The sequence below is a fragment of the Leopardus geoffroyi genome, chromosome D4 (genome assembly GCF_018350155.1).
Source record: "Leopardus geoffroyi isolate Oge1 chromosome D4, O.geoffroyi_Oge1_pat1.0, whole genome shotgun sequence".
In the NCBI taxonomy this organism is placed as follows: domain Eukaryota; kingdom Metazoa; phylum Chordata; class Mammalia; order Carnivora; family Felidae; genus Leopardus; species Leopardus geoffroyi.
Window position 1 is genome coordinate 37236755 of NC_059342.1, and position 26404 is coordinate 37263158.

Consider the following 26404-nt stretch of genomic DNA (forward strand, 5'->3'; position numbering starts at 1 on the left):
CGCCGTCCTACACCATCCTCACTCCCAGTCTCCTGTCTTTCCTCCCAGTCATTCCCAACTGCAGGATTTCAAAGAAATACATTGGCATCATAGATTGTTTTGTGCTCACATGCTTGGCGTGTCTGTGGGAATAGGATTGTTGAGGAATAAGTAAATAAAAGTAGATTTCGTTTTTGAGGGCAAGGGGAACAAAAACTTGATACTTCTTTCTAGCCATGCATGAATCTCTGTATTGTGAATACTGGGTTGCAAGCTTATATCTGCCAATAATCAATGAAAAAGCCTTGAAAGAAGGGATGAGTTCTTATTGATATTATAAATAAAAATGTCTTGTATGTTTCTAAATGTTAACATAAATAGGATAAAGTTTAGAAATTTGCCTTTTTCACTTATTATTACACTGGAAAGCTCTATCCATATTGTATATAATGATTGAATTTATGTGTTTAATTGTACTAAGCAGCAGAACATAAGAATACCACATGTTAACTAATAATTTTCCTTGGAAGTAAAACATCAGATTGACTTTCGTTTACCTTTTTTAAAACTTAAAAATGCTGAAATTCTCATCCCTTTATGTCTCCCTAAGCACATGAGCTCGAGGACACTGCAAGTGAAATTACTAGTCTTCCAATAGGTGTGTTTTCAATTTTTAACTAAGATTACCAAGTCGATCTCCAAGGTGATCGTACTAATAATGTTCATTCCTACCAGTTTTCACAGCGGTAGATGAAAATTTAAATTTTTGATCTTCTTTTCAATCCTCATTTTGTAAAATGGTACATTATTGCTTTCTCTTGTGAGTTACTCATTGCTTATAAGTTCTCCCCGTATGTTTCTTGTGTTTTATTTGTAGGTTTATTAATGATATAATTATTTTAATGATGGTGTAGTTACATTTATCTATATTTTCAGTGGAGTTATTTACTTTCTAGGATATGATGATGATGATGATGATGATGATATTAACTTATGTGATAGGAAAGCCTGCATGGAGTGAGATAATGATAATTTTTTTTTCTGCTTAAAATCAATGCTTTCTCCACAACTTATAGTGTCACATCCGTCGTATCATATGGCTGTATCTATTCAAGCTTGTCTATTCTCTTTAATTAGTCTAATATTATCTGTGTGCATGGATGTCAACATATTTTAACTCATAACTTTTTAATGAGATTTATTATTTAATAGGAAAAAATCTCCTCTCACTAATCTTCATTTTGCTTTCTTGTATTTGCTTGTCTGCACTTTAACTTTATTCTACTATATGGATTTTGAGTTCTCTTTTGAGTAATACCATGAAATACCCTTAATAAGAACACTTAATTTCAAAAGAATTAATATATTCTTATTCATAAATGTTGTATACAAATTTTACTATGTATTTTGATATATATTCTCATAATATTTTTAAACTTATTCTTAAAATTCTTAAAATTGCATAGTTTTGGATACATTTATTCCTAGGCCTATTTTGTTTTTATTCAATAATATTTTTTGCTATCATTAGTATTTTTTTATTAAAGTGTAGTTAAAACACAATGTTACATCAGTTTCAAGTGTACAACATAGTGACTCAACAACTGTTTAAATTTTGCTATGCTCATCATCATTTATTATTTATTACCCTATAGGTTTTTGTAAGATGATCATATATCTAATGGCAGATTTTCTTTAATGACATGAAATATGGGATTATTTTTGGAACTTTTCTATTGATATGTCTTTATCACCTACAGTTTAAAAATCTGTCTTTCAAATAGTTTTGTCTATCACTTTTGACTTGTCTTACTATATTGAATAGAGCTTCTTGCAATACATTTCAAATTAAGCATGCTTTTAGAAACCGTATATTTTCCACAGATTTAACATAAATAGTTCCTAAATTTTCCCTTTATATGTTAATCTTCTGTAGGTTTTTGATAAATTTGTCATGTTTAAAAAGCCTCCTATATTCCAAGCTTGATTATTTAAAAAATATATTATGAATGACCATAAAGAAGCAAAAAAGCAAAATGTTAATTGTGCAAATTATGAACTCATGCTGCCAGCCTTCAAATCCTGCCCCTACTAGCCTTGTTACTGTTACATGTTACTAACCCCTCTGTATTCAGTTATCTCAACTCTACAGTACATTTCTCAAATATTAATGCATTTGTTAATGGTTTTTAAGATGTTTAGAACTCTATTTGGCACTATTTGCTAAATAAGTGTGAGCCACATAAATAAATGATACATTTTGCTGTATCTTTTGAGGTCTTATTTTTTCTCCTATCTATTCACATTAAGAATGACATTATAGACTTTCCAATGCGGAAACTTTCTTGGGTATTTTGTTTTCTAAACCCTATGCTTACTCTTTTACTTGATTAATACTTCATTAATTCCTCTTTCTATTGTCCATATTCATTTGGATTTTTCAAAATGGTTACTTTTATACTAACTATTGCTCCTTGCATGCCAATTTTTTTCTTCTGTATTCACTTCTTTCTGAGAAAGTACATAGTCAATAGTTCTTTCAAAGATTGTAATAATAAACTCTCTCAGTATGTCTTTCAGAAAAATAGAACTGGATATGCTAAGTGAAATAAGTCATACAGAGTAAGACAGATACCATATGTTTTCACTTTTATGTAGATCCTGAGAAACTTAGCAGAAGACCATGGGGGAAGGAAAAAAAAAGTTAGAGAGGGAGGGAGGCAAACCATAAGAGACTCTAAAAACTGAGAATAAACTGAGAGTTGTTGGGGGGGTGGGAGGGAGGAGAAAGTGGGTGATGGGCATTGAGGAGGGCACCTGTTAGGATGAGCACTGGGTGTTGTATGGAAACCAATTTGACAATAAATTTCATATTAAAAAAAGAATTTTATATCAACTCTTGTTTTGTACTTTGAAGATATTCTCCTCTGAAATCTCTTTTTATTGATGATACTACTGACAATGGTATGTTCCTTCTTTGCTATTCTTTAATACTTGTTTCTTTTATTTGTATTTGAATTTTAATGTGTGTCAGTGAAGATTAATATTGGTTTATCCTTCATGGTTCTAACTTGCTTCTTTTCTAAGATCTATGTTCTTCTTCAGTCTTGGAACTTCTTGATATTATTTCTCTCTCATTTAATATGTTTTTCTTTTGGAATTGTTGGCAGATGTGCTTTGGAACTTCTTATATCTCCATCTATTTGGTATTTTCCATGGCTTTTTCTCTCTGTAATATGTTGTAAGGAATCTCCTCAGACCTATACTTAAATGTATCTTTAATTATTTCTGAACCCTATGTAGTATTTTTCCCAAGTAGTTAATGGAAATGTGGGTGTATGTGTTTTAAATTCATTAAGTGTATTTGGATAGATTATTCAGCTGACTATTATTTTTTTTTTTTAAACATTTTTTTTTTTTCAACATTTTTTATTTATTTTTGGGACAGAGAGAGACAGAGCATGAACGGGGGAGGGGCAGAGAGAGAGGGAGACACAGAATCGGAAACAGGCTCCAGGCTCTGAGCCATCAGCCCAGAGCCTGACGCGGGGCTCGAACTCCCGGACCGCGAGATCGTGACCTGGCTGAAGTCGGACGCTTAACCGACTGCGCCACCCAGGCGCCCCAGCTGACTATTATTTTTAAGAATATTCAAGATATCTTACTTTCCTTGGTTTCTTATGTCTTATTATGTTGGACACTTTAAACATGATTATTGAGAATATTGAATTTATAATCTGTTATGTCCAATTCTTCCTTTGTGTGTGAGTATGTGTATGTTTGGGCATGTGTGTGTGTGTGTGTGTGTGTGTGTGTGAGTGTGTGCATACTCATCTTCATGATGTCTTATTTCTTCAAGTTCTCTGTTACTTAAAGTTATGCCTTCCTCAGTGAGGTGTTTTATTGTTGTTGTTTTTGTTTTTATTTTGTTTTGTTTTGTGATGAATGGCATATCATGGGTTGTGGGACTATCCCTTGAAAATATGTTAGTGCTTGTCACTGCTAAGTCTATATGAATTTTCCTAGTTCAGAACTCATTTTGAGGTTCATCTCTCAATTTATGTCCCTGCCTACCACATTAATGTATTTATCATGACCTTATAACTAAGCATAGTGTCATACTCGGTTTCCAAATTCTCCCGAAAAATTTTTGTCTACTCAAGGCCCTACATGAGCCGCAGGTTTCTTTTGTTCCTCCACTTAACACTCAGCAAATGTTTTCACCTCTGGATCAGTCCTTTGTCACTTCCAGCTATCGACAATTATCTCAGTTGATACCTTTTTTTTTTTTTTAATCAGCATTGGAGTTACTTCCCCCCATACTTCTAATACATGAATTCCCTAAGTGTGGCCTTGCTCCCTGGAGGTCTTGAGACCTCTTTAGAGGGTCTGTGAGATCAAAACAGTATTCATTTGTTCCCTTAAAATTGTCAAATATGTTTCTACATCACGTATGGTACCTACACTGATTGAATTATAAAAGCATATAAGGGAATACAGCTATAGTTTACTAATCTAAACATGAAAGAAATTTGCACATTTAAGTGGTTTTTGAGGTGAATCACTGCTCTGGAGCACGCCCTAAGCATTAAGGATCATGCCTGGGTCTAATTATGGTACAAGCACCTGGATTTTTGTTCCTTTAGAGTTCTGACTTTGAGATTCTTTTTTTGGGTCTTCATTGGAGATTTATCTTTTCTGATTTTGAGTTGCAGAACTTATTAATTGTCTTTCTTGCAAGCATTATTATATGTGAGAAATAGGAGAGGAGAATTAATTTATCAGTTTAGTCTGCCAAATTAACTAAAAGTGGCCACAGTCATTTATCTTAATTTCCCCCACCCAATCCAATCTTCATTTTCTCCAGCGTTGGCAGTATTCTGCATAAATGCCATCTGACTAATTATAAACAAATCTTAATGTAAACAAAGCTCTGGTTAGAAAGGTATTTTCACTGAATAAAGTTTTTTTTTTTCAGAATATCAAGAAAGTTTGACAACTTCATTCCACCTTATGAATATATTGACTTAATCACGTTTTATGACTAGATCAAGAAGACAAATTTAGATTTAGAGATGAAAGAAATAAAATATACAGACACTACTAGCATTCTTTCTAATTCTTTTTGAAAAACAATAGGCATTATCTTCAACCTTGATAATACATAAAGTTGAAGTGATTGATATGTGTGTTTCACTTACATGGCTCTCTGGCAGAGAGAGTATATCAGCCTTTTGTTTGGCACTTAAAAACTTGCAGTTTTCTCTACTACTTAGAATATCAAAGTACGATACAGATATGAAACATAATGGTTTCCCAATATCCCTCTTCTGTTTCCTGTGGACCGTAGGTGAAGGTAATGGTCAGTATTTCCATGAGGTGAGGAATCAGGACAAGGTGACAAATTATCTTAGGTTGCCCATGCCAGCCACAGAATTAGCACTGACCATTTAAAATCCTGGGAAACGCCATAGCTCAGCCATACCAATGTGATTGGTACCCTAATCTGGCCATAAACAGCAGGGGCTATCATGTAAGACAACAATCATGCTATTCAGCAGCAGTGATGTTCAAGTCTTACCCTGATTAATTTGAGCCCTGGGTGGCAGGCTGACTTCTTAAATGTTTCCTAACGTTTCTGCCCTCCAGAGTCCACACCAGTGTAATCACCTCTGTTTGAGTGTGGGTAGAGCCTGCAAATGTGACGGGATTTTACTCCCATGATTATGTTGTCACATATGGCAAAAGGAATCATTTAATTATGAAATTAAAGTCTCTGATAAATTGACTTTGAGTCTGCTCTAATCTAGTGAACCCTTAAAAGAGTCAGGAAGCAACAGCAGACATTCTCTTGCTGGCTTTGAAAAAAGTAAACAGCCATGTTGTGAACTTTCTATGACACTCCTGTTGTAAAACACTGCAGGTAGCCTACAGGAGTGGGTGTTCCTGGGGTAATACCCAACAAACTGTTCTGGACCTCAGTCAGATGACAAGGACATGAATCCTGCCAACAACTTGGGAATTTAGAAGAGAATCCTGAGAGTGAGATGAGAGTTACAGCACTAGCTAAACTTTCTTTCAGCCTGGTGAGACCCTGAGCAGAAAACCTAGTTAACCGTATGAACACTCTTGACCCATGCAAACCTAGATACTTAATTTATTTGTAAGTTGTTATACAAATGGTAATTTGTTATGCAGTAATAGAAAAATTATACATCATGTATGGTGTGTGTGGGGTGCATACATTTTTCTTAAGCCCTGCACTGCTGATTATGTACTTTGCCTTGATTTCACTGTCTGTACTAGGAATTTTTTTTTTTAATATTTTCCCAAGAACCTGCTGTTAGGAAATGGTTTACCAAGAATTACATGCTGATATTTTGAAAAGTTGTAGTAAATTACAGAGGATACAATTTATGTTCAACATCCTTAGTAGAAAGAGGGAGATTAAAATCAGTCATTACATTTTTTTTAAAATGTACTGATTAACGGTTATTATCAAGATTTGTAGGAGCTATAGAGATGAAAATGACAGTGGTGACCTTTGGTCACAGTTGTGATCAATGACAGTTGTGAGCTAATGCTTGTTCCTAGAACAAAGGCACATGGTAATAGGAAAAAAAAAATGAGCTCCAAAGATAAGATAAAGTATTAAGAGGCACGAGATTAATTTTATATACATTTTGGAAGAGAGATTTTATTGAGTTGTTGAGAAATAGACAGAACTTAAATATATAGATGGATAATGATGCACTGTGGATAATGGTGCACTGTCAGCAGCTGTGGGCTCAGAGAAGAACATTTGAAACTATAACAACAGCTTGTACCAGAGAAGGGGTGGAATGCTAGGCATTTTTGACTAATTATGAACAAAACATCAAATCTCTAATCTGTTATTTCATTCCATTTTATATCATATATATTTTTAAATTATACGTTTTTTAACATCTAAATGAAGATGTGTTTATAGACTACGAATCTTGTAGAGGAAAATGACATGGATACTTTATAAAATAAGTAGTTGGTTCCTAAATAAATTGGAAACTACTGCATTAGTTTTATCAAGATCTTGTCATAATAAAAACCGTGTTGTAGTATTTTATATCAATCACATAGTGTTTTTATTATCATTATATTGTCCAAAGTTCATTAAAAAAAATAAAGTAAAACAATGGAAACTCTCTTTAGATATCGAGTGCATCTTCTGATATACCTATTTTTATTTGGTTGTTTTTTTGGGACACCAGAAGATGGCTAAATCCTGGATCAATTTGGAAATAAGAAACAGTTCTGTTTCTGGGAACACTTAAACCAAAACTGTAACATATATCTTCCTGGGTAAATTGCTAACGAGTGGTCTCAGATCAGTCAGCATTTGTCACTGGAAAAACAAGCTTCTTTAAAAAAGAATAAGGTCAACTTTTGTGGAAAACTATAATTGCTTTGAAGCAATGCTCTATGCAAATGTATAGTGGGGTAAAGGTTAATATAAGAACTATCCAGGAATCAATCTGAATTTTCAAAAAACCGACAACTGCTCTTTTCAGAGAAAGTAATGTTAAAAATTATAGGTCATTTCCAATGAAAATCAAAGTTTTATGTGTTGAGTTAGAAGGACATTAGAAGACAGCAGACGACATTAATTTGGAGCAAGAGAAACTCAGATTCTATGCATTACCATGTGATCCAATTAAGTCACTATTTCACATTTGTAAAAATTTGTATTACTACTTAGATTTTTACATAAGAATGAAATGAAAACTAAATGTATATTACATGTTCTAGGTGAGTACTCATTTCTATTATTAAAAGTAATTTTAAAAATCATTTTATCAATATTAAATTATAATAATAAGCATCATGAAAATTCAGGGAGGCCAATCTGCTATTTAATCTGCAACATATATTATTTGAATATTGATTCAATAGCTATATTGAATGGGGAAACATGTCACAGAATAAAATTTTAACTAAGTTTAAAATTGTAGAAAATTAGAGGAGAAAATAATAGCCCTTTGATTCCACAAAGGCTAACAAAAATTTCAAATCTGAAGAAGAAATTTAGAACCAACATTATCTCTGGAACCGCCTTGGTGGTATCCATAAATACGCCTGAGACCTATTATCATACTCTGCAGTGTGAACAGAAATCAGTACCTGAGTAGCAGAGATTGAAGAATCTCACTCAAGAAAACAAAAAAGAGGCCTAAAGAGGTTAGACTAGTTTTTGAAGAGTGCAGTAGATCAGAAAAACAACAAAAACAACAAAACATAATCTTCATAATCATGGCTAAAACATTGTTCTCAAGCTATGGAAGTTATGAGAATCACAGGAGGAGAAGATTGACTTACCATTCTCATAAAAATTATTAAATAAATAAATGAAATGCTAATCTGCTTGACTCTGGAAGCACCCCTCCCTTCGCTTCCCACACACACAAAGCACAGGGACTCATGGATAGAGATCAGCACCTGGGGGGGAAAAAAAAAAGCATAAGATGGCAAGGTAGGAGTTATGGATGCAGGATTCAAATGGCTGATTAGTATCGGAGAATTTTGGAGAAATAAACATGTGTTTGCAGTAAAGGATTATAGCTGTACCCTTCAAAATCTTGATATTTCTCTGGGTGAGTCAAAGCTGAAACCATGGGCTTATGATGATTTTTTTTTAATTTATTTATTTTGAGACAGAGAGAGAGAGAGTGCATGCACGTGCAAGTGGGGGAGGGGCAGAGAGAAAGAGAGAGAGAATCCCAAGTAAGCTTTGCATTGTCAGCGCTGAGCCGCACCCGGGGCTCCATCTCACGAAGGGGTGAGATCATGAACTGAGCTGAAATCAAGAGCTGGTCGCTTAACCAACTGAGCCACCCAGATGCCCCATGATGATTTTTTGAGAGAGCTACTATTATTTTTGACCCTTTATAAATGATGAAGTGGAAGCAGAGATATGCTTGTTAGTTTGATCTAAGTCACACATTTTGTAAGTAATTGAAATGGGATGCAAATCCAGGCAGTCTAACTAGAAAACCGAGGCCCTTATCAAGTAATATGTGAAAAGAATGAGGAAAAACATAAAATTGGAGTGACAGGAGTATGAATATCCTCCTAAAATTAGTCCCAGTAGAAACAAGAGACACTAAAGCAAAGCAGTAATCAAATAAGTAAGAATGAAATTTTCCCCAAAGTGGGAGAAAACAGAAGATCTCTGATGGAAAGTGTCTATGGCGTTGTAAGCACATAGACACAGGATATTAAAATTTAAGTATATCTAAAATAAGAGAAATTTTCAAAACTTCCCAGAAAGAGAAATATGGGTCATAAATAAATCCATGAAAATCAGATTTCTAGCTGTAATAAAACTGTAATGTTTTAAAGTTTTATAAACTTTTATAATGTTTTCTAAAGTTTTATTATAGAATTGTACGTACTGCTGAACTATATTATCTTTCAAGATTGACTATAGGTATCAGACTCCATGGTTCTTTGACTTGCAGGGCTTTAGAACCACCAGTTCTCCATGCTGTGACCCCCCAAAAACACAGTGATTTAACTTAGGTATAATTCTTGCATTATTTAGAAATGCATATTTTTAAAGTAATTATGTAACTAGAATTGATTGGAATAAATTTATATAAATCATTTGTCAGTAGTGTCATTTCTGTTAGAATTTTGAATCTCTTACTGATATTATGAATTATTAAGGAACTTATCACCTCTTTTAAATTGAGTAGCAGTGACTACAGCTGCCATGCAATGAATGGAGGATTTACTTAAACTCAAAATAATATGTATTTTGTAATAGATTTACCTGTATTGGGCTTAATTGCTCACTACCTTATGTGAGATTGAAGCAGAAGTAGCATAGAGTACAACTATTCAAATCTTTTCATGTTTTATCTGGCACTTGAAGACAATTCTCAAAGCATTTGATTAACTATATTACTTTATTTCCTAATCATAATTCTGAGGATTAAAAAAATACTTAGATTCCTGAGATTATTATTCATTTTTGAGATCTCCAGAGTCTCAAGTATTTTGAAAAAAATATATTTTTAATTTAGGTTATATCCTTTGAAATATTATTAAAACAGTGGGGGCCTGAGTGGCTTAGTCAGTTAAGCAACGTACTCTTGATTTTGGTTCATGTTATGATCCTAGGGTTGTGCGATCGAGTCCCATGTCAGAATCTAGTGAGAATGGAGCCTGCTTGAGATTCTCTCTTTTCCCTCTGCACCTCTCCCTCACTCACTCTCTCTGTCTCTACAATTAAAAAAATAATAATTAAAAAAATGAAACATTATTTTTTTTTATAAATTTTTTTTTCAACGTTTATTTATTTTTGGGACAGAGAGAGACAGAGCATGAACGGGGGAGGGGCAGAGAGAGAGGGAGACACAGAATCGGAAACAGGCTCCAGGCTCTGAGCCATCAGCCCAGAGCCTGACGCGGGGCTCGAACTCACGAACTGCGAGATCGTGACCTGGCTGAAGTCGGATGCTTAACCGACTGCGCCACCCAGGCGCCCCAAATGAAACATTATTAAAACAAGAGTACAAGAGATGCTTGCTGATTTTTATTTCAAAAACATATAGTTTCAAGTAGCATTGTTTATAAATACAGAAGTTTAATATTATCTAGACTATGTTACCCAGTAATATAAGTTATATATTTGATTTTTTTAGAATATTGAAATTAAATTACATACTTAAACCTTAATTTTTGCTTTCCTTGCACTGCTTCCAGAAAAAGAAATCCCCTTGATAAAAAAAAAAAAAATGAATTATTGAAGGGGATGTGGAGATTTTATTGTTTTACCAACAGCTAAATTGTTTTTAATCGTTCATTAAACAAAACCTAAATGAAATTTTGTCCCTTTTCTCCCTTTTTTAATACTTACATATAGCTGTAGCAAATGACTTAAAACCAAACCACATAGTGAAATTCTAATGTTCATGTATAGAATAAACTAACTTTTAAAAATAATAAAAAATCATTACGTGTAAATTACACTGGCCAACAAATTTATCACAACCTGTTATCAATCTTAGTTTGTAAACTCTTCTTTCAAATTACAAAGAAGAAAAGCTGTGTCTTACTATTTATTCTATCACAAACACTTTGTGTGATATCTAGAAGCATTCAAAATATTCAATAAACTGAATTCTCTTACTTGCTTTTCTTTGCCTTCGTATGGCAAAAAGGTTACAGAAATTTCCCAAATAATGCTGTTCCCAATTAATACCTAGAAAATGAAAAAAAAAAAAACTTGGGGAATGAGATTTGAATAAAAATTGAATACCTATTTGCAACCATGGGAGAGAGAGATAACATTTTTTTATGATTAGCATGAAGTTTTCACAGGCTATATAACAATATATATTAGGAAGAGTATTCACACCTTTGTCTTGTTGAATTAATGTTGTTAGTAAAATTTATCTCAAGCTTTTAATTTCTTAAGTATTTAAATTGCTTTATGCCTCTAAAGCCAGAGCATAATCAGAAGGTTCTGTTTAACCTCCTGATTAAGCACTGTGATGTATCTACATATACATTCAGTACATTTATGAAATACCTGCTCTACTATGCTGGGCAGTGGGATTATAGACATGAAGGCACACTCTTTACTATTAAGAACTTACTTTAACACAAAACAAAGAACGAAAAGGAGACAAACCAAGAAACAGACTCTTAGCTATGGAGAATAAACAGATGGTTACCAGAGAGGAGGTGGGTGGGGGGATGGGTAAAATAGGTGATGGAGATTAAAGAGTATACTTATGATGATAGACTGTGTGTAACACACAGAAATGTTGAATCCCTATAGTGTACACCTGAAACTAACATAACACTGTGAATTGACTATACTAAGATTAAAAAAAAGTTTTTATCTTTTCAAAGGAACTTAATACCCACAGAGAACCTTACACATTTGCTAAAACCTTGAACAAGGTTTTCAATAAATATAGAACTGTATTTTCTTAAATTATGCTAAAATGTAGTATTATTAAAAAGGAACATGAAGAAACTTTTGGAGGTAATGCATATGTCTAATACCCTAATTGTGCATGGTTTTATGATTATACGTGTATATACAAACTTTTCCAATTGTATACATTAAATACATTCAGTTTTTTGCATATTAATAATACCTCAAAAAGCTGTTTTTAAAATTTTTAAAAAGGCCAAATTTTGAGACGAATGGATATTGTTGTTAAAATAGCTGTAATAGGGGGGTCTGGGTGGCTCAGTCAGTTAAGCGTCCAACTTTGGCTCAGGTCATGGTTCCTGAGGTCAAGCCCCGTGTCGGACTCTGTGCTGACAGCTCAGAGCCTGGAGCCTGCTTCGGATTCTGTCTCCCACTCTCTGACCCTCCTGTATTCATGCTCTGTCTCTCTCTGTCTCAAAAATAAATAAACGTTAAAATTTTTGAAAAAAAAATAAACATAAAAATAAAATAGCTGTAATAAGTTGCATGAATGATGGTAACATACTTTTATGCACACCAATAAATACCTTTTATTGGTTTCTTAAACATATTTCATTCTCACACTTAATATTTAAACAAAGAGTTAAGAGTAAAAGAGGGTCATTCAGTAATAGTGTTCTACCACTATCTTTAGGGATTTGCATCCAGAGATAGGCCACTATCACTAAAGTTAAAAATGACTAATTTTGCAAGAGTTCAAACTTTGTTTCAGTACATTCATACATATACATAATTTCTTAGCCTTGGTTGTGACCCTAGAATGTGTCCTCGAAACTACTGTTTAAAATATCATTAATAACTATCAATGTAATAAATTTTGTGTTACTAAGCACTAAGAGGCTGAAGGTCAAAAACAAACATTTCTAAGTTTGATTACCTTTAGATAAATGTGTTATAAATTAATATTGTTAAAATGAGGATGAATTAAAATTGTGACATTTGCTCCAAACTGTGGATTAATCTATCCATCTGCACTTGTATTTTTTGGTAAGCATTGAATTTGCATGGCAAGTAATGTAGCATAATATCATTACCTAATAACAGGATATCAAAAGTGTTGAAAGCTTAAGAATATAAGAAAGTCTTCTGACATGAAGGTTCCTGTGACCTTTTCTCTCTTTTAACATCAATGTGTCCACTTCAAGTGTAAAATTTGTTGAGTTATTAACAAACATACACAGATGAAACCACAGCAAATTCAAGAGACAACATTTCCATATACCATAAATACTTTTTATACAACTGTAGCAAATCACTTTTCACACTTTTGCACCATATAATCAATAACATGCTCTCTTTTCTTTACATTATTGGTTTGAATTATCTAGAATTTTATAAATTTGTCTATACATTTAGCTGTCTAACTTTTTTCACTCAACATAATGATTTTGAGATCTATCCATGTTGCCGCATGTATTAATATAGTTCCTTCTTAACACCGAGTAATGTTCTATAGCATGGAGATACCATATTTGTTTATCAATTACCTTATTGAGAGACATTTGAATTGTTTATAGTTTTGGCTGTTGGAATTAAAGCTGCTATGGACATTCTTGTTCATTCTTTCTGTGGCCTTGTGTTTTCATATTTCTTGGTGAAGGCCAAACTCTTATGAATGGTGCATGTTGAACTTTACAAGAATATACCAATGTTATCCAAGGTGTTTGTACCATTTTAAATCTCTTCCAGCAGTGCATGAGAGTTCCAATGGCTCCACATTTAATATCTTTTTATGCATTTATGTGAAACTTCCAAAACTTTGTTGGTATTTAATTTTTTGTCTCTATTAATGTCTCTTGCGTATTACACATGAGTTCTTTACCAGATCTATGTATTAAAATAATTTCTCCCATTTGGTGTTATGGTTTTCATGTTCATAGCTGTGTTTCAAAGACCAAATAAATTATCAAATATTATTTCTAATTGTATGTATATCTGAGGCATCTTTGCTCATAAGAGAGACAAATAGTTTGGGCTATGTTTTCTTCTGCAAGTATTACAGTTTAATAACTTTTTAACTAAGGTCTATGGATCCACATTAAGTCGATGTTTATGTACAGTGTGATGCATGCCAATGTGTTAATTTGGCACCTCTATTGAAAACTGATAGATCATTTATGTGTGGTCTTTATCTTCATTGATACACATTTCTCTCCTTTCACAAATACTACTGTTGCTGCTACTGCTACTGTACCTTTATGTATTCTAATTCATCCTTTATTTTTCATTTAGAAAATTGCTTTGACTATTCTAGGAGATTTTCATTTACTTTAAATTTCAGAATAAACTTGTCCATTTCTCGAAAATAGCTGGCTGGAATTTTTTATTGGATATTTTATTGGAATAGCTAAATTTATGTAGCATGTTTCTGTTTCAGGAATAAAATTAGCATCTGGCTCAGTGCCGGTAGACAGTATCTTATGTAGGGAGCGAAATTATTTTGTATGCAGATATGTGCTTATAAGTGAAAGGAGGCTTGACTGAAATCAGTGGTTTATAATCCCCAAGTGAACAGAACATGATTTATAGGCATGTGCAGAAAGAGACATTTGGAAGAAGGCACCATATCTAATAAAGATTTTTTTCTAAAAGATTACAAAGCACCTGTGGTCTATAAAATTCCATTTTAAATGAAATCTTTCTTGGTATTTGTAGCTAATATTTAGCCTGCTGAGATTTTAAATTATTGCTTCTATGTTTTCTGTGACAATGGTTTTACTTTACTTTTAATCTTCAATTTTAAAAATGAGTAAAATCTTTCATAAATATAAACAACACTGTGAGAGTTTATTTAATCCAATTAGATATTTTTCTATTCTAATGACTAATTGAAGTCATTTTCATAAAGCTAAGGTGAAAATCACAGGAAAAGAAATCCTGTCATATAATTTGTAGAAAATAATAAAGTGACTGCTAATGATAGGATAAATTTACCCTGTGATGGTGAATATATTTTGGCAAGTGAATAATTCCATGAGTGAGAATTAAATTTGGTCTATGACAAGCACAATGAAATAAAATATTTCTGAGCACTCTATTATGTTTATACCATGCTGCTTATAGGCACTTAATTTCGGATATTCTTTTGGTTTAACTCCGTATGTTTTCATTTACACTTAATCTATGACTACCAAGAGAGGAAGTCATAAGAGAGGGCAAAGCAAATAAACATTAACATACATACATAACTACTTCTTCCACAGGGATTTATCGTAAATCCTAGTTTAAAATTAAGTTGTTAATAGTGTGATTAATATTTCTGAGAGGTTTGTAAATCTACCTCAAGGAAGATCATCTTGCAATCATTTTAAAACTGAATTATGTAGTCTTTAGTGCGTGAATGAGGCTCTACATAAATTATAAAATAAATAAATGATAAAGATTCCTATTGCACACACAGGTCTGTTTCTAGCTCCCTGAATTTGACCTATTCTCCATTGTCATCTCAGAAGTGTAACTTTTGCTTCCTTTTGGTTCTCAGTAATGATGGAATTTTAACCATTCATAATATCCAAATTGACTTAATGATATTTTATGTTTAAATTGAAATCAGCTATGATTTTCTAGTTTTGAAAATCATGGAACACATTCTTAATAGGGTTGTTTAACCTTAATTTAGGTTGAGAGGTGCCTGGGTGGCTCAGTCGGTTGAGTCCGACTCTCAAACTCGGCTCAGGTCATGATCTTATGGTTTCATGCGTTTGAGCCCTGTATGAGGCTTTGCGCTGACAGTGCGGAACCTGCTTGGGATTCTCTCTTTCCATCTCTACCCTTCCCCTGTTCATGCTGTCTCTGTCTCTCTCTCACTGAAAACAAAACAAAACAAAACAAAAAAGCAAAAAAAAACCCCACAAACTTTATTTAGGTTGATATCTTTTAGTATTTTGTGACTTTTGCCCAAATTAGTGTGTGTGTGTGTGTGTGTGTGTGTGTATGCATATGAATGTATGTAAAATAGACATTCACTATTATGAACTTTTCTACTTAAACACAGGGCTTTTTATATTTTTTTGTGTTTTTTTCTGAAAAAAAGTTTTTATGTTTTATTGCTTTCTTATGTTTTGGTCAAATTTTCTTTTTAGCAACTATAAGCATAATGGTCAGAATTTGAGATATGATTTGGAAAGATAGAAGGACATCTTATCAGTCATTATGCACAGGTTTTATTGAATTCAACTGGTGTCAGTTCAGAACCTCATGTCTGCTCTACACTCTACCTTGTTTCAGTAAGTCCAGATCCTCTGCTGAAGGGCAATAACTTGATTGTCAGGGCTGGTGAGGGATTCTCTACTCTAACTTACTATTTTAAACAGTCCTTCTGTTTTCAGTCTCACATTATACTGTTTCCTTCACAGACATCTGGAACCTGGATTTGCTGTCTTTGAAATGGAGTTCTCTAACAAAATTGTGGCTTTCCTCCTTTCACAACATAAAACTCAGCTTACCCTGCTCTAATAAATTTTTAAAAATTTGTTCAGCAATTTCCCACCGTCACGATTTTGGTGACACTTTCTTATTTCTTTTATCTCATTTTACAGAAGTTCAGAGAAAGTAGAGTCACATATGATTGCCACACAAATGATGTCACACAGATGGTGTGGTTTTTTTTTAAATTGTGATAAGAACACTTGAATGAGATCCACTCTTTAACAAAGTTTTATGTGCACAATATTGTTAACTGAAGAAACCATGTTGTACAGGTCTCTACAACTTATTCATTTTGTATAAACTGAAACCATATCTGTTGAAGAGCAACTCCTTACTTCCCCCTTCATCCAGTCCCTGGCCACCATCATTATGGTTTCTAGAAGTTTAACTATTTCAGATACCTTACATAAGTGGAATCAGGCAGTATTCGTCCTGTAACAGGTTTGTTTCACTTAGCATAATGTCCTCCAGGTTCATCCATGTTGTTGCACAAAGATTTCCTTTTTTTTTTTGTAAGGCTGAATAATATTCCATTGTATGTGTCAATCACTTTTTCTTTATTCTTCCGGTGATGAGCATTTAGTTGTTTCCATATTTTGGCTGCTGTAAATAATGCTGTAATGAACGTGTGAGTGCAGATATTCTCCAAGAGCTTGATTTTTGTTTTTGTATTATACTCAGAAGTGGGAATTTTGGATGATATGGTAGTTCTATTTTTAATTTTTTGAGGCATATCCATACTGGTTTTTTATTTTCATAGTGACTGCAACATTTCACTCTTCCATCAACATGCTATAAGGGTTCCCAACACACACACACATACACACACACACACAATTTTGTTTTTATAATAGCCATTCTATCAGGTGTGAGGTGACATTTCATTGTTGTTACCACTTACTTTTCCCAAATGCTTAGTGATGGTGATCATCTTTTTATGTATACTTTGTCCATTTACATGTCTTCTTTGTTTAGTCAAGTCCTTTGCCCATCTTTTATTGAGTAAAGGTGATTCCTTATGTACTTTGGAGGTTAACCCCTTATATATATGATTTGCAAATAATTTATCTCTTTTCATAAGTTGCCTTTTGTCTGTTTGTTTCTTTCGCTATATAGAAGTTTTTAGTTTGATGAAATCCAACTAGTCCATTTTTACTTTTGTTGTTTGTGCTTTTGGGGTAACACATAAAAATATTGTCCAGATAAATGTGATAAAGCTTTCCCCATATGTGTTCTACTAGGCATTTTACAGTTTCAGATGTTACATTTAAATCTTTATTCCATTTTGAGTTGAGTTTTGTGTATGGTGTATGGTAAGGGTTGATTTCATTGGTTAGCATGTGGAAATCCAGTTTTCACAGCACCATAAATTGAGGAGACTAACCTTTTCCCATTTGCATTAGCATCAAAAAATAAAATGCTAAGAGATAAACATAATTGAGGAGTTGTAAACTGGAAACTATATAACATCAATGAAACAAATGAAGGAAGACACAAATAAATGAAAATACATTTCATGTTCATGGGTTGGAAGAGTTAATGTTATTAAAATGTCCAAATTACTCAAAGCTATGTATAGATTCAATCCAATCTTTGTTAATATCACAATGACACTTTTTCACAGAAAAAAAAAAAACAATCCTAATATTCTTGTGGAGTGACAAAAACAAATAACCAAAGCAATCTTGAGGAAGAAGAAGAAAGCTGGAGGCATCACACTTCCTGATTTCAAAATATATTACAAAGCTACAGTAATTAAAACAGTTTTGCACTGGCATAAAGACAGACATGTAGATTAATGAAACAAATAGAAAGCCAAGAAATAAACTTATGCGTATACAGTCAACCGGTCTCCAACAAGGGTGTAAGAAAGTGTTTTTTTTTTTTTTTTCCGTCTCTCCTTATCTTAGTCCCTAGATGTTTATGGAGCCCTAGAATCTAATATCTTCAATGACTGTTACACGTTCTTCCATTTCCTACTGACATTTCTTTTGTTATTCTTCATAACTTCTGACAAGTCATCTGTGTAAATTAGCACACACTATTCATATCTATCTAAGACGCTGCTAACGATATAAAAATAAAATCTAAATGCAGTCTTTAATTTTTATTATATATATGTATACCTACATATGTATAATGAATTTCATTTGTATACATAATAAATGCCTCTCCTCTGTACACTATATGAGACTGTGCTTGATCTGACATCTATGTGTCTTTCAAGCTTTTGAGCCACCAACTACTTTCTTTTTCCAATGTACTTTTGTCATATTAGACAATTTGTTATTTCTTGAACACATCCTGCCCCTTCATTGGTGTGTATAAACCTAAAATGCACTTTCGCTTTTGACTTGTTCTCCACTAATATTTCCTAATTCTATACAGTCTCTATTTTGTTTTCTTTGATTTCTCACATGTAAAGCTGGTCACTCCCTCCCTTCTACCACTTTCTTCATTTGCTTACAGCCTTACTTACAGTATTTATGCACAATAGCGTTTACTAGTTTTCCTCACTTTCTACTAAACTGAGCATTTATATTCCCAAATCTTGTAGTATTTACATTTTAAAGAACAATAGTGTTTGGTGAATAAAAATAAATAAGCAAATAAATGATTTATGATGCCTCATTGATTGTGCTCAAAGGCTGAATAAAATTGCTGAATTAGTGTCATTTTCTTGGCCTGTGAGAATGAATAATACTTAGCCAGTTCCAGTTTTAGAAACATAATACACAAACATGTGTGTAGATATGTTTGCATGTATTGCGTGTATATGCAAGTAATATACAAAAAAACAACAACAAAGGTTCACTAGGTTAAAATATACAGAAGATTTATTCCTTAGAAAATTCCATTTTTTGGGGCGCCTGGGTGGCGCAGTCGGTTAAGCGTCCGACTTCAGCCAGGTCACGATCTCACGGTCCGTGGGTTCGAGCCCCGCGTCAGGCTCTGGGCTGATGGCTCAGAGCCTGGAGCCTGTTTCCGATTCTGTGTCTCCCTCTCTCTCTGCGCCTCCCCCATTCATGCTCTGTCTCTCTCTGTCCCAAAAATAAATAAACGTTGAAAAAAAAATTTAAAAAAAGAAAATTCCATTTTTTAAATTGCAAGTTTAGCTTTTTGTTAGCTAATTCCAGAAATTTCCTGTTATAAAAAAATCTTATATAGGAAAAAACAAATACATCACATACTCTCATGCCTAAAATACCTTCTATATTAATTTTGCATTCAAATTCTAATTTGAAAGAAGACTATTGCTTTCATTTTAATTTATTTCTGGGTTATAATTTGATTTCAATAATTTAAGGGGCACTTTTATAAATAATAAGAATAAATATGTTCTTTAACCTTAGACTGTACATTTTTTGGTATCTGTAGATCCAAATTAAATTCTGGAAATCTAGGTCTTGCAATGTGAACAGATTGTTCATAGATTATATATACACTGCTGGATATAAAATAGAATGACACAATGGCTCATCACATGGTATTTGGGTAAACAACTTATCTGTCTAAGACGATGTATAATTTTAAATAGAAATTTCATGGTTGGGATGTCTGGGTGGCTCAGTCAGTTAAGCGTCTGACTTCGGCTCAGGTCATGATCTCGCGGTTTGTGAGTTTGAGCCTGGCGTTGGGCTCTGTGCTGACAGCTCGGAGCCTGGAGCCTGCTTCGGATTCTGTCTTCCTCTCTCTCTGCCCCTCCCCTGCTTGTGCTCTGTCACTCTCTCAAAAATAAATAAACATTAAAAAAATTTCATGGTTATTTCATGCACTCACACTAAATCATATCAGTATTTATCAGTGCCAGTCCTTAGGCATGACTAAGTCCAAGTAAGGCTGAATTAGGATGAACATAGGAAGGTGGAGATTGAAGACTGGTGTAAGAAACATATACTTGAATTGAAGAGTATGTACGTCTAGTGAGTAGATAGAATTATCATGGAAAGTTTTGGAGTGAGCACTTCTACTTATGAATGAGCTTTTGTCAGTGAATGTCCATAGGATCAGATGCAAAAAAGGATAAAAATGTTAACCCAATGTTCAAATCCAAATATAAATGTAACTTCAAAAGAAATCATTTACAAATAGTATCATATGGACAAGATGTGGAGTGCATTAGGTTTAAACTTGTGTGGCAAGGCTATCTTCAGAGAAGAGAGTTATGTTCTAATTTGTTGTGTTCCTCTTCACGCTTCAGACCTGCTCCATCATCCCAATAAACTCTGTAGTTGTGTCATGATATCAAGGAGATATAATTTTTCATGATAATTTAGTCCTTTGTATTGAAATAAAATTTTTGTCACAAATCATAAATCCCATTTATATGTGTGTATGAACTCTATAAAATTTGCACAAACATTTGAAGACAAAATGGAATTACGGAGGTGCACACATGTGTGTGACATGTATTAGATTCTTTACATAAAAAAGCCAAAGATAAAATATATTATAACTCATATTAATGTTCATGTTTCTCAGTTTCCACTCTGATACTGCTTTGATTTTAGTATTAATTACATATATATATATACACACACACACACATATATATATATATATTCCATAATACACATAAACACAACAAAGGATAAAAGTCTTCAGGATCCACATTTAAAATTCATAATTTAAACTGAGCTCTTATTATTGTAAAGTTTTTGGACAGACAGTTAAGGATGTATTGACTAAAATGATTCTGCTCATAATGGAAATTTATATACAAAATGAGTTTCTCAGTGTATTTAAAACAGTTTTTATTTAAAAATGGTGAATATGGTAAACAAAGACTTCCTGTTGTTTGAGAGAAAATACTTTATATCTCTTAAAGTGAACTGCTCATCATTAGAGAATGTCTATACATTTGGATACAATTCTGTGTCTATTTCTAGAAAGGATCTGGCATTAAAACTTTTAGATAAGGGAAAGCTAGATGGATCTCCCTAGGTCTGGGAAGCTGCAGGGTTAGGCTAAAGCTTATTCACAGCTCAAATTAAGACAGTTTGACTTCCCAGTATCCCATTTATGTGTACCAAATATTTTAGCTGGGCTTTTTGGCAACATAACTAAAACTCTAATATTTTTTATGTTGTTAACAAGAAATGGAGAAAAATATACTTTGATTTATACTTAGTGTAAGGCATAAGAAGACAACACTGTATGCTCTCACTATTATGTAGAATCCAAGAAAAAAACAAATGATAGAAACACAGAGTAGACTGGTGTTGCCAAGGACAGTGGTGGGGAAAATGGGTATTATTCAAAGGGTACATACCTCCAGTTATAAGGTGATTAGGTTCTAGGTATATAATATCGATAGAGCATGGTAACTATAGTAAAAATATGGTATTGTACACTTAAATGTTACTGTGAAAGTGGAGTTTAAAAGTTATCACACCAAAAAAGTAACTAGATAGATGTAATGGATTTGTTAAGTAACCTTATTGTGGTAATTATTTTAAAATGAATATGTTTATAATATCATGTTGTACACTTAAACTTACACAATGTAATATGATTATATGATATTGTATTTCAGTAAAGCTGAGAAAATATGTCATTTGACACATTTTAATTTTATTTAAATATATTTTTATAAACAGTCATACTGGGAACATTAGAATAATTTAAGTATACAAAAATATTATCATCTTAATCCTTCTAATTAAACCAGTATCTTCCTCATGCTGTAATTTGCACCACATAAATTATATCCCTTTAATCAAATGACCTCCTTGTTTATTAAAAAAGTCTTTTACACATTTTCCTTTTTTCCCATTTATCTCTTATAACCATATACTCTCAAACTCTTTGTATAGCTGAGAGTTTTAAATCAGGGAACCTACAATTTTTAAGGGCTATTTAAGGGACTATTTCTTATGTTTTTCATTGGAAAGAAAAGTTACCCTATCTATACTCATGTTTTCCTTCCCCCCAAATTTATGATAATATATGCTAATTGAAATTTTCATCAACAGATGTGTTGGCATTCTATTTCATTTCATTTGCTTTGTGCACCATTTTTTAAAGAAAAATAAAATCTAGAAATGAGATCCACTTCACAAATACATTATGCCAATAGAAAAAGTATATGTGGTCAAATTTCAAAAGAACAGTTATTCACTGTTTAAATTATTTTTTTAATGTTTATTTATTTTTGAGAAAGAGAGACAGAGACAGAGACAGAGAGAGACAGAGAGAGAGAGATTGAGAGCATGACCAGGTGAGGGGCAGAGAGAGAGGGAAAAACCGAATCTGAAGCAGGATTCAGGCTCTGAGCTCTCAGCACCTGAGCCGGAGTTCGATGCTTAACCGACTGAGCCACCCAGGTGCCCTGATTTCTTTTTCTTTCTTTCTTTCTTTCTCTTTCTTTCTTTCTTTCTCTTTCTTTCTTTCTCTTTCTTTCTTTCCTTTCTTTCTTTCTTTCTTTCTTTCTTTCTTTCTTTCTTTCTTTCTTTCTCTTTCCTTTCTTTCTTTCTTTCTCTTTCTTTCTCTTTCTTTCTTTCTTTCTTTCCCTCTTTCCTTTCTTTCTTTCTATCTTTCTTTCTTTTTTTCTTTTTATTAAGCGTCATGTTGACTTGTGCCTTCAATTTATAAATTAGGTATTAAATACATCTACCTTTGTTAAAAGATGTAAGTGGCACTTGTCAGTGTGAAACATTCAGTTCCTTGAGGCAATACAGAGGTAACTATTTGGGTTACATGACCTTTAAAAATCAATATGATATTTAAAAAAATAAAAATTCAAATGATAATTTATTTTAAGTTTCAAAATTGACTTAAAATATTTCATTATTTATCAGTTTTGTAATATTCAGTAATTGTATTTCAGAGAACTTTCACTATATACCTAATTAAGTTTTGCTAGATATTATGAATTACATTTATAATCTTCTCTTTCTGCGCTTCAGCTGCCTACCAAAATGCTCAAGTATTTTAAAAATGAATTTAATTGTTTCTCTAAATATTATAAAATGCATAAGTATATTTTATATTAAACACTTTTTCTAACAAACATATCTTACTCAAACACTTACATAGTCCTAGAAATACCACATTACGTTTATAAATCCAGTCATTTATGAATTTTCTTGAACACTCTATTTGCAAAGTTAATTGAATCTTCATCTTAAAATCAGTAGTCTAAAATAAACTATTTAATTACGTTTTAAGTTAGAATAAAAATATCGGCTCTCATGTAGCATTAGAGTATTTTAAATATGATATTTTATTAAACAAATATATAGTTACTCATAAACTTATACAAATGGCAAAGATGTAGATCTGATTTCCTATACCTGTTTGCTTTCAGTGTGTTAAATTCTTATACGTTATACAATATCAAGTGAATTTAGTGTTAGGATCACAGACCAGAACGGTTTATTCTGAGTTTCTCAGTGTATCTGAATTATCTTGAAATAGGATTTTTCATCAGGCCAGGAGATCTAGAGCCATATGAATCTCACATGATTTCTCTGTGATCACATGAAGCAGATTTAATTCAGCTTCAAGCTCAATGCCAATGCTGAGAATTTAAATGTCATGTGTAAAACTAGGATTTATTTCACAGCCTAAGTCCTTTCTTTGACTTTAAGATTTAATCATTTTAACTACTTTGGACTTTATCACCTAATTAAAAGATAGATAATCAGCAGCAACTCTGGCTCAGGACACTTCACCATTCTATTAGATTTAACTAACCTATTTACCATTGACTCCATTTTATAATTATTTGAATATCTATGGTTTTACAAATTTATTTCTTAACCTATATAGACAGGAATCTAGCTTGTGCAAAAGTATAGTTTGTGTCTTCCTATATCTTAGTTATTCATTTGGCCATTTTTGCAAGGGCATGTTAAAATGCTTAATAAACATTTAACATTATAAAAAGTTAAGAAGGCAATGGTTTCATAGATAACTCTATTACTACATCATGCTTATGGTGACTTATTAAAATGTGCTTATGTGTTCCTCAACGTTTTTAACAGCCTTCCCCTCCTCACAAACACACACAACTTGGAAATCCCACTGAAACTGATGTTCAAGGATATCTAATACCTCAAAATGTTGTAGCAAGTCTCTAGTCATTAAACAGTGCATATGACCCATAGAAATCCATGGTTTTTACAAACCATCTATGTGTTCAGGATTTCAAATAACATAACTTGAGCAAAAACTTCTTTTCTAAAGTGAAAATTCACTTTCATCATTTGCTAGACCGGTCTACTTGCATCCCAATTTCAACATGCCCAAATTAAACAATTTGTTGTCTCCTCCAAAGAGGCCCTTTCCCTTATGTTTCCTATCCTAGCTTGTGTTTTAAGAAACCTCTTCTATAGCCACAAATCCAAAAGGTGGTTTGGCAGCTTCCATAGACATCACATGCAACTTTCATTTTTCCTGATTTCTACATATCTCCCTTTATTTTACATTGCCACTTCTGCTTCTCAAGTTCAGATCCTCATTATTTCCTACCACAGTACCAGCTGACAGTGTCCAGCATCATTTTGCTCCTACTGTGTCGGATGCTCAAGTGATCTTTTTAGCGGTAAAAACCCATTAGGTCACTTCTTTACATAACATCCTTCAATTATTTTTTCAAGTTTACAGGATTAAGTTCAAATCCTTTAGGAAAATTTGCAAGCAAATTAGGCTTTTTTGCCTGCTTCTCATGCTCTATCTCAAGTGATTTCCGAAAGACAATTTCAGACCAGTGGTATTGCAGCTTTTACATATTTATGTTGTCATTATGAGACTACTTTCCAATTACCTCTTCATTGAAAGATAATTGACAGATAATTGACAGTGATAAACACAATCAAGAATCCTAAGTATTTGGTTTGGTGAGTTTTGACATTTTTCTATTTCCATGTTTCAACACATAAAATATGGAAGTTCTCTCATTCTTCTTTTCAGACTGTTTAGCTTTGACCCCCATCACTTTCTAATTATTGTCATGTCAAGTTAGTGTTGATTGTTCTGGGGCTTCATCTAAATATAGTACGACTTCTTTTATGTTAAGCTTCTTATATTTAATAAAATATATAAGGGATTTATGATGCAGTGACTTGTTGAAAATCACCCACCTTGTATTTTTGGGATGAATCCTAATTCATCATAATGTATCCTCTTTCTTTTATATTGCTTGATTGGATTAGCTAGTATTTTGTGAAGATTGGTTATGTCTGGTTTCATCAGAGAAATCGAGTTTTGGTTGGTTTCCTTTCCTTATTAATAAATACATTTTTCCTTATATTATATCAGCATTTTCCTAACATCAAAAATTGTTTGGAAAAGTTTCCACTTTATTTTTTGCAATAGTTTATGTTAAAGTTTTATGTAATCCTTGAAAATTTAAAAGTTAGCAGAAAATATTTTGGTTACTAGTGCCATACCTGAGGTCTTGTAAAAACGAATACAAAATGTCTTTATGTGGCTATACTTTAAAAACAGATCAAAGCAATTCTAAAAATTATTAGTTTTCTTAACAGATAAAGAAGTCATGAATGACAGTTATATATGTGTGTGTGTGTGTATATATAATCAATGAATATTGCAATAAGCAGAATCAGAATATAAAATATTTTTTGTAATGAGAGAATTGAATTTTGATAAAGGAAGTTATAATCAAGGTTTCCCTTAAAATTACGAGAAGATATGAAAATGAAGAGATTTTTGCACATGAGCATATACATGGACGCTTATGGAAGCACTGGGTGTACTCTCCTGAGGATAGAAACAAACTAAATATCCATGAGGTGTTAACTAAATTGTTTATGTGTTTATAGTAAAAAAAAAATCATACAAAGTAAAAAGTAAATAAACGACATGGATAAATACAAATTATATATTGGAAGTTGCAAATTGCATACTATATGATGCTATTTTTATAAAGAATATAAAATACAAAATAAAGAAACAATGAATGCTAATGTATTCAAATTGTGAACAAGGCAATAAAAGCTCAGGTTATGAAACCTGCTTAAATGTCATAACTGCAGTTGAAAACCA